Here is an 8654-nt window from a genome sequence, read left to right on the forward strand (position 1 = left end):
TGCGTGTGTAATGCGTATTTTTTACTATGTCATCTGCCATTCAGCGCTGCTACATGGCCGCTGACAGCAGACACAGACAGCCATGTAGCAGAGCTGAATGGCAGATGACAGCAGACACAGACAGAGCCGCACTGTCAGAATGAACTCGGGTGAACTTCACCCGACTTCATTGTCATGCTGCGGCTCTGTCTGTGCCGCGTCCTGATTAGCGGTCACCAGTGAAGGGCTCACCGGTGACCATTAATCCCCCGAGTGACTGAAGTTAGCAGCCCTCTCTCATACTCACCGATCCCCGGCGCGGCGCTGCACGGCTTTCTCACTGCTCCGGCGGCTTTTACTATTTTGAAAAAGCCGGCCGCTCATTAAAGAATCTCGTATTCCCTGCTTTCCCCGCCCACAGGCGTCTATGATTGGTTGCAGTGAGACACGCCCCCACGCTGAGTGACAGGTGTCTCACTGCACCCAATCACAGCAGCCGGTGGGCGGGTCTATACTGTGCAGTGAAATAAATAAATAAATAATTAAAAAAAATGGCGTGCGGTCCCCCCCAATTTTAATACCAGCCAGATAAAGCCATACGGCTGAAGGCTGGTATTCTCAGGATGGGGAGCTCCACGTTATGGGGAGCCCCCCACCCTAACAATATCAGCCAACAGCCGCCCAGAATTGCCGCATACATTATATGCGACAGTTCTGGGACTGTACCCGGCTCTTCCCGATTTACCCTGGTGCGTTGGCAAATCGGGGTAATAAGGAGTTATTGGCAGCCCATAGCTGCCAATAAGTCCTAGATTAATCATGTCAGGCGTCTATGAGACACCCTCCATGATTAATCTGTAAGTTACAGTAAATAAACACACACACCAGAAAAATCCTTTATTGGAAATAAAAAACACAAACACATTCCCTCATTACCAATTTATTAACCCCGACAAGCCCTCCATGTCCGGCGTACTCCACGGACCTCCAGCGTCGCTTCCAGCATGAAGGTGACAGGAGCTGCAGAAGACACCGCCGCTCCGGTCACCTCCAAGCAGCAACTGAGGTGAGTAGCGCGATCTGCTGAGGTGTCACTGAGGTTACCCGCTGTCACTGGATCCAGTGACAGCGGGTAACCTCAGTGACAGCTCAGCAGATCGCGCTACTCACCTCAGTTGCTGCTTGGAGGTGACCGGAGCGGCGGTGTCTTCTGCAGCTCCTGTCACCTTCATGCTGGAAGCGACGCTGGAGGTCCGTGGAGTACGCCGGACATGGAGGGTTTGTCGGGGTTAATAAATTGGTAATGAGGGAATGTGTTTGTGTTTTTTATTTCCAATAAAGGATTTTTCTGGTGTGTGTGTTTATTTACTGTAACTTACAGATTAATCATGGAGGGTGTCTCATAGACGCCTGACATGATTAATCTAGGACTTATTGGCAGCTATGGGCTGCCAATAACTCCTTATTACCCCGATTTGCCAACGCACCAGGGTAAATCGGGAAGAGCCGGGTACAGTCCCAGAACTGTCGCATATAATGTATGCGGCAATTCTGGGCGGCTGTTGGCTGATATTGTTAGGGTGGGGGGCTCCCCATAACGTGGAGCTCCCCATCCTGAGAATACCAGCCTTCAGCCGTATGGCTTTATCTGGCTGGTATTAAAATTGGGGGGGACCGCACGCCATTTTTTTTAATTATTTATTTATTTATTTCACTGCACAGTATAGACCCGCCCACCGGCTGCTGTGATTGGGTGCAGTGAGACACCTGTCACTCAGCGTGGGGGCGTGTCTCACTGCAACCAATCATAGGCGCCTGTGGGCGGGGAAAGCAGGGAATACGAGATTCTTTAATGAGCGGCCGGCTTTTTCAAAATAGTAAAAGCCGCCGGAGCAGTGAGAAAGCCGTGCAGCGCCGCACCGGGGGATCGGGGAACGGTGAGTATGAGAGAGGGGTGGAAACTGACCGACAGACTGTGAGAGAGGGACAGAGATAGTGACGGACCGACAGAGAGAGAATAGAGACCGAGAGGGAGAGACCGACTGACAGGGAATAGTGATTGACAGACATTGGGAGACATCGCTCGTTTCCAGTGTTTTAGGAAACATGCGAGAAATGTATTTAGAAAATCGGATGTCACTAAGATGGTGTGAATGCCGTCCCGTGACATCCGATTTTTTACATGCTCCCATAGACTTGCATTGGAGAAACTCGCAGTAGAAACTCGCAAAAAAGCAGCATGCTGCGATTTTTTTCTCGGTCCGATTTGGACTGAGAAAAAAATCGCAGATGAGAGCTGAATCATTCACTAACATGTGTCCGATTCCAATGCGAGTTTTTCTCGCATTGCTCTACTGCGAGAAACTCGCAAGTGAGAAGCAGCCCTCAATGTGAGTTAACAAAGCCGCTGGCATGCGCAAGATTTCCAGGAACTGGTGGCGTTGGATTGGGGAAATCATGTTATCACGCCAACAGGGACATAATAACATGGAAAGAGGGTTGACTAGGCAGGGGAACTAACGCCCCTGCGACTAGTAAAGGCCCTAATTAGCATAGGAACAGCAGCATTCATAAATCATTTTTTAAAAAATGTATTTTAGTGAATAACATCAGGGCTGGTTACGCAGACAATTTAGTCATACAGATGTGAATGCTGCTAGGTTGCAGGGCATAGGGGACCTGACAGGTTCCCTTTAATGAGTATAATACTAAAACTATCAGGACCAGTGCTTTACTAATAGACTTAGGGGCACTTTGCACACTGCGACATCGCAGGCCGATGCTGCGATGCCGAGTGCGATAGTGCCCGCCCCCGTCGCAGCAGCGATATGTGGTGATAGCTGGCGTAGCGAAAGTTATCGCTACGCCAGCTTCACACACACACTCACCTGCCGTGCGACGTCCCTGTGGCCGGCGACCCGCCTCCTTGTTAAGGGGGCGGGTCGTGCGGCGTCACTGCGACGTCACACGGTAGGCGGCCAATCAGAGCGGAGGGGCGGAGATGAGCAGGATGTAAACATCCTGCCCACCTCCTTCCTTCCGCATATCCTACGGAAGCCGCAGTGAGGCCGGTAGGAGATGTTCCTCGCTCCTGCGACTTCACACACAGCGATGTGTGCTGCCGCAGGAGCGAGGAACAACATCGGACCATTGCGTCAGCGTAATTATGGATTACGCCGACGCTATACCGATGATACGATAACGACGCTTTTGCGCTCGTTAATCGTATCATCCAGGCTTTACACACTGCGATGTCGCATGCGATGCCGGATGTGCGTCACTTTCAATTTGACCCCACCGACATCGCACCTGCGATGTCGCAGTGTGCAAAGTGCCCCTAAGAGAAGCAACACATTGTGAACAGTGGATATAACTAGAACACTGTACACTAGTACATAATAGAGATTTACAGTGGGTACCGAAAGTATTCAGACCCCTCTAAGTTTTTCACTCTTTGTTTCATTGCAGCCATTTGGTAAATTCAAAAAAGGTTTTTTTTCCTCATTAATGTACACTCTGCACCCCATCTTGACAGAAAAAAAATGAAATTTATAGAATTTTTTGCAAATTTATTAGGCTGGAAACACACCTATGCGTGTAAAATCGGTCCGAGTTGCCTGAAAAGAACTCGGCCGATTTTAGTTCACGTTAGGTCAGTGTACAATGCAAGTGCGATGCTTTTTTTTAACTGTTTCCAGGGTAGCAGAGCGTGTGTAAGGCCGGCTTCTCACTTGCGAGTTTCTCGTAGTAGTGCAATGCAAGAAATTCTCGCATTGCACTCGGACACATGTTAAACAATGAGGTAGCTCCCATCTGCGAAATGGAGATTGAAATCGGCCTGCCAAATCGGACTGAAAAAAATCGCAGCATGCTGCGATATGGAGAGTTTCTCGCACGAGTCTCTCCAATGCAACTCCATGGGAGCGTGAAAAAAAAGCATTTCACACGGACCGGCACTCACACCATCCTAGTGATATTCGTTTTTATAAATACATTAATTGCATGTTTCTCAAAACACTGGAAATGAGTGAGGTCTCACAATATCGGTCAATCATAGAGATTGACCGACATTTTGAGACCTCACTCATTTTCAGTGTTTTGAGAAACATGCGATTAATGTCAGTTGGTCTCTCCCTCTCGGTCTCTATTTTCTCTCTGTCGGTCTGTCTGTCTCTCTCTCTGTCGGTCTATCCCTTCCCCCTCTCTCATGTTCACCGATCACGGGCGCGTCGCTGCACGGCATTCACACTGCTCCGGCGGCTTCTCCTCTTTTGAAAAAGCCGGCCGCTCATTATTCAATCTCGAATTCCCTGCTTTCCCCTCCCACCGGCGCCTATGATTGGTTGCAGTCAGACACGCCCCCACGATGAGTGACAGCTGTCTCACTGCAACCAATCACAGCTGCTGGTGGGCAGGTCTATATAATGCAGTTTAAAAAATAAATAAATAATTAAAAAAAAACGACGTGCGGTCCCCCACAATTTTAATACCAGCCAGGGTAAAGCCACACGGCTGAAGGCTGGTATTGTCAGGATGGGGAGCCCCACGTTATGGGGAGCCCCCCACCCTAACAATATCAGCCAGCAGCCGCTCGGAATAGCCACATCCATGAGATGCGACTGTCCCGGGACTGTACCCGGCCATCCCGAATTGCCCTGGTGCGGTGGCAATCGAGGTAATAAGGAGTAAATGGCAGCCCATAGCTGCCACTAAGTCCTAGATTAATCATGGCAGGTGTCTCCCCGAGATACCTTCCATGATTAACCTGTAAAATTAAGAAAATGAATACATACACCCAAAAATCCTTTATTAGAATAAATAACAAAAAAACACAACCTCTTTCACCACTTTATTCAAGACCCCAAATACCCTTCCATGTCCGACGTAATCCACCAAGGTCCCTCGACGCTGTCAGCTCTGCTACATCGGAAGCTGACAGAGAGCGATCACAGACCACGACCGCTCTCTGTGAGTTCCCCGCAGCGACTGAAGTGAATCGCGCTATCAGCGATGACGTCACTCAGGTTACCCGCGGCCACAGATCTCAGTGGGAGGACTTCTGCTGTGGCCGCGGGTAACCTCAGTGACGGCACCGCTGATAGAGCCGAACACTGCGGTCACTCAGGGGATTTGCGGTCACCGGTGAGACCTTCACCGGTGACCGAAAATCAGGCCATTCTGATCGTGCGGCTCTGTCTGTGTCTGCTGTCAGTGGCCATTCAGCTCTGCTACATGGCTCTGTCTGTGGCTGCTGTCAGCGGCCATGTAGCAGAGCTGAATGGCAGATGACAGCTGCTGAGAAAAAAAATGATCACACACGAATCACACACGCATTACACACGCTATGCAAGTCATTAAATGATTAAAAAAAAGCATCACACTTGCGTTGCACTCTGACCTAACGTGAACTAAAATCAGCCGAGTTTTTTTCAGTCTAGTCAGACCGATTTTACACGCGTAGGTGTGTTTCCAGCCTACTACGTGTGTGATCCGTGTGTGATCCTTTTTTTCTCAGCAACTGCCATTGCCAGCTCTGCTACATAGTCGCTGACAGCAGCCACAGACAGCCATGTAGCAGAGCTGAATGACCGCTGACAGCAGACACAGACAGAGCCGCACGATCAGAATGAAGTCGGATGAACGTCACTCGACTTCATTGTCATCCCGCGGCTCTGTCTGTGTGGCATGGCCTTATTTTCGGTCACTGGTGAAGGTCTCACCGGTGACCGGAAATCCCCTGAGTGACCGCAGTGAGCCGCGCGATCAGCGGTGCCGTCACTGAGGTTACCTGCGGCCACAGCAGAAGTCCTCCCGCTGAGATCTGTGGCCGCTGGTAACCTGAGTGACGTCATCGCTGATAGCACGACTCACTTCAGTCGCTGCGGGGAGCTCACAGAGAGCGGTCATGGTCTGTGACCGCTCTCTGTCAGCTTCTGATGTAGCAGAGCTGACAGCGTCGGGGGACCTCTGTGGATTACGCCGGACCTGGAGGGGTATTTGGGGGTTTAATAAAGTGGAGAAAGAGGTTGTTTTTTTTGTCATTTATTTCAAATAAAGGATTTTTTGGTGTATGTCTTTATATTCTTTATCTTACAGGTTAATCATGGAAGGTATCTCGGGGAGACGCTTGCCATGATTAATCTAGGACTTAGTAGCAGCTATGGGCTGCTGCCATTAACTCCTTATTACCTCGATTGCCACTGCACCAGGGCAATTCGGGATGGCCGGGTACAGTCCCGGGACAGTCGCATCTAATGGATGCGGCTATTCCGGGCGGCTGCTGGCTGATATTGTTATTTATTTATTTTTTTAACTGCATGATATAGACCCGCCCACCAGCAGCTGTGATTGGTTGCAGTGAGACAGCTTCCACTCATCGTGAGGGCGTGTCTGACTGCAACCAATCATAGGCGCCGGTGGGCGGGGAAAGCAGGGAATATGAGATTGAATAATGAGCGGCCGGCTTTTTCAAAAGAGGAGAAGCCGGCGGAGCAGTATGAACGCCGTGCAGCGCTGCGCCGGTGATCGGGGATCGGTGAGTATGAGAGAGGGGGGGGAGGGATAGACCGACATGGACAGAGAGTGAGAGACCGACAGAGAGAGAGACACCGACAGACAGACCAACCGACAGAGAGAATAGAGACCGAGAGGGAGAGACCGACTGTCATTAATCGCATGTTTCTCAAAACACTGGAAATGAGAGAGGTCTCACAATGTCGGTCAATCTCTATAATTGACCGACATTGTGAGACCTCACTCATTTCCAGTGTTTTGAGAAACATGCGATTAATGTATTTAGAAAAACAAATGTCACTAGAATGGTGTGAGTGCCGGTCCGTGTGACATGCATTTTTTTGCACGCTCACATAGAGTTGCATTGGAGACACTTACGCGAGAAACTCTACAAATAGCAGCATGCTGCGATTTTTTTCTCAGTCCGATTTGGACTGAGAAAAAATAGCAGATGGGAGCTGCCTCATTGATTACATGGGTCCGAGTGCAATGCGAGAATGTCTCGCATTGCACTACTGTGAGAAAATCGCAAGTGAGAAGCCGGCCTTACACGATAAAAACTGAAATATCACATGGTCATCAGTATTCAGATCCTTTGCTCAGACACTCATATTTAAGTCACATGCTGTACATTTCCTTGTGATCCTCCTTGAGATGGTTCTACTCCTTCACTGGAGTCCAGCTGTGTTAAACTAATAGAACTTGATTTGGAACGGCACACACCTGTCTATATAAGACCTCAGCTCTCAGTGCATGTGAGACCAAATGAGAATCATGAGTTTAAAGGAACTGCCCAAGGAGCTTAGAAACAGAATCGTGGCAAGGCACAGATCTGGCCAAGGTTACAAAAGAATTTCTGCAGTACCCAAGGTTCCTAAGAGCACAGTGGCTTCCATAGTCCTTAAATGGAAGAAGTTTGGGACCACCAGAACTCTTCCTAGACCTGGCCGTCCAGCCAAACTGAGCAATCGTGGGAGAAGAGCCTTGATGAGAGAGATAAAGAAGAACCCCAAGATCACTGTGGCTGAGCTCCAGAGATGCAGTAGGGAGATGGGAGAAAGTTCCACAAAGTCAACTATCACTGCAGGCCTTCACCAGTCAGGCCTTTATGGCAGATTGGCCCGACAGAAGCCTCTTCTCAGTGCAAGACATATGACAGCCGCATAGAGTTTGCAAGAAAACACATGAAGGACTCCCAGACTATGAGAAATAAGATTCTCTGGTCTGATGAGACGAACATAGAACTTTTTGGTGATAATTCTAAGCGGTATGTGTGGAGAAAACCAGGCACTGCTTATCACCTGCCCAAAAGAATTCCAACAGTGAAACATTGTGGTGGTAGCATCGTGCTATGAGGGTGGTTTTCAGCTGCAGGGACAGGACAACTGGTTGCAATTGAAGGAAACATGAATGCGGTAAGTACAGAGATATCCTGAAAGAAAACCCTCTTCCAGAGTGCTCTGGACCTCAGATTTGGCCACAGGTTCACCTTCCAACAAAACAATTATCCTAAGCACACAACTAAAATAACAAAGGAGTGGCTTCAGAACAACTCTGTGACCATTCTTGACTGTCCCAGCCAGAGCCCTGACCTAAACCCAATTGAGCATCTCTGAAGAGACCTGATAATGGCTGTTCACCAACGTTCACCATCTAACCTGATGAAACTGGAGAGCAACTGCAAGAAAAAATGGCAGAGGATCCCCAAATCCAGGTGTGAAAAACTTTTTGGATCATTCCCAAGAAGACGCATGGCTGTACTAGCGCAAAAGGGTGATTCTACTCAATACTGCGCAAAGGATCTGAATGCTTATGACCATGTGATATTTCAGTTTTTCTTGTTTAATAAATTTGCAAACATTTCTACATTTCTGGGGGTTTTTTTCTGACAAAATGGGGTGCAGAATGTACATTATTGAGAAAAAAAATGATCTATTTTGAATTTACCAAATGGCTGCAATGAAACAAAGAGTGAAAAATGTAAAGGGGTCTGAATACTTTTCGTATCCACTGTATATGTAATTTATGGCCTATGGAGTGGGGGTAGTAACCTGTGTAGACATAGTAATGGTTGCCATAGGAGTTTATTACTTTTAGAAGTGTAGATCCAGTTTGCGCTTCTTTATTATTGTTTGAATTTATTAAACGTACTGACACTGTTG

The sequence above is a fragment of the Anomaloglossus baeobatrachus genome, chromosome 4 (assembly GCF_048569485.1).
Source record: "Anomaloglossus baeobatrachus isolate aAnoBae1 chromosome 4, aAnoBae1.hap1, whole genome shotgun sequence".
Taxonomy (NCBI): Eukaryota; Metazoa; Chordata; class Amphibia; order Anura; family Aromobatidae; genus Anomaloglossus; species Anomaloglossus baeobatrachus.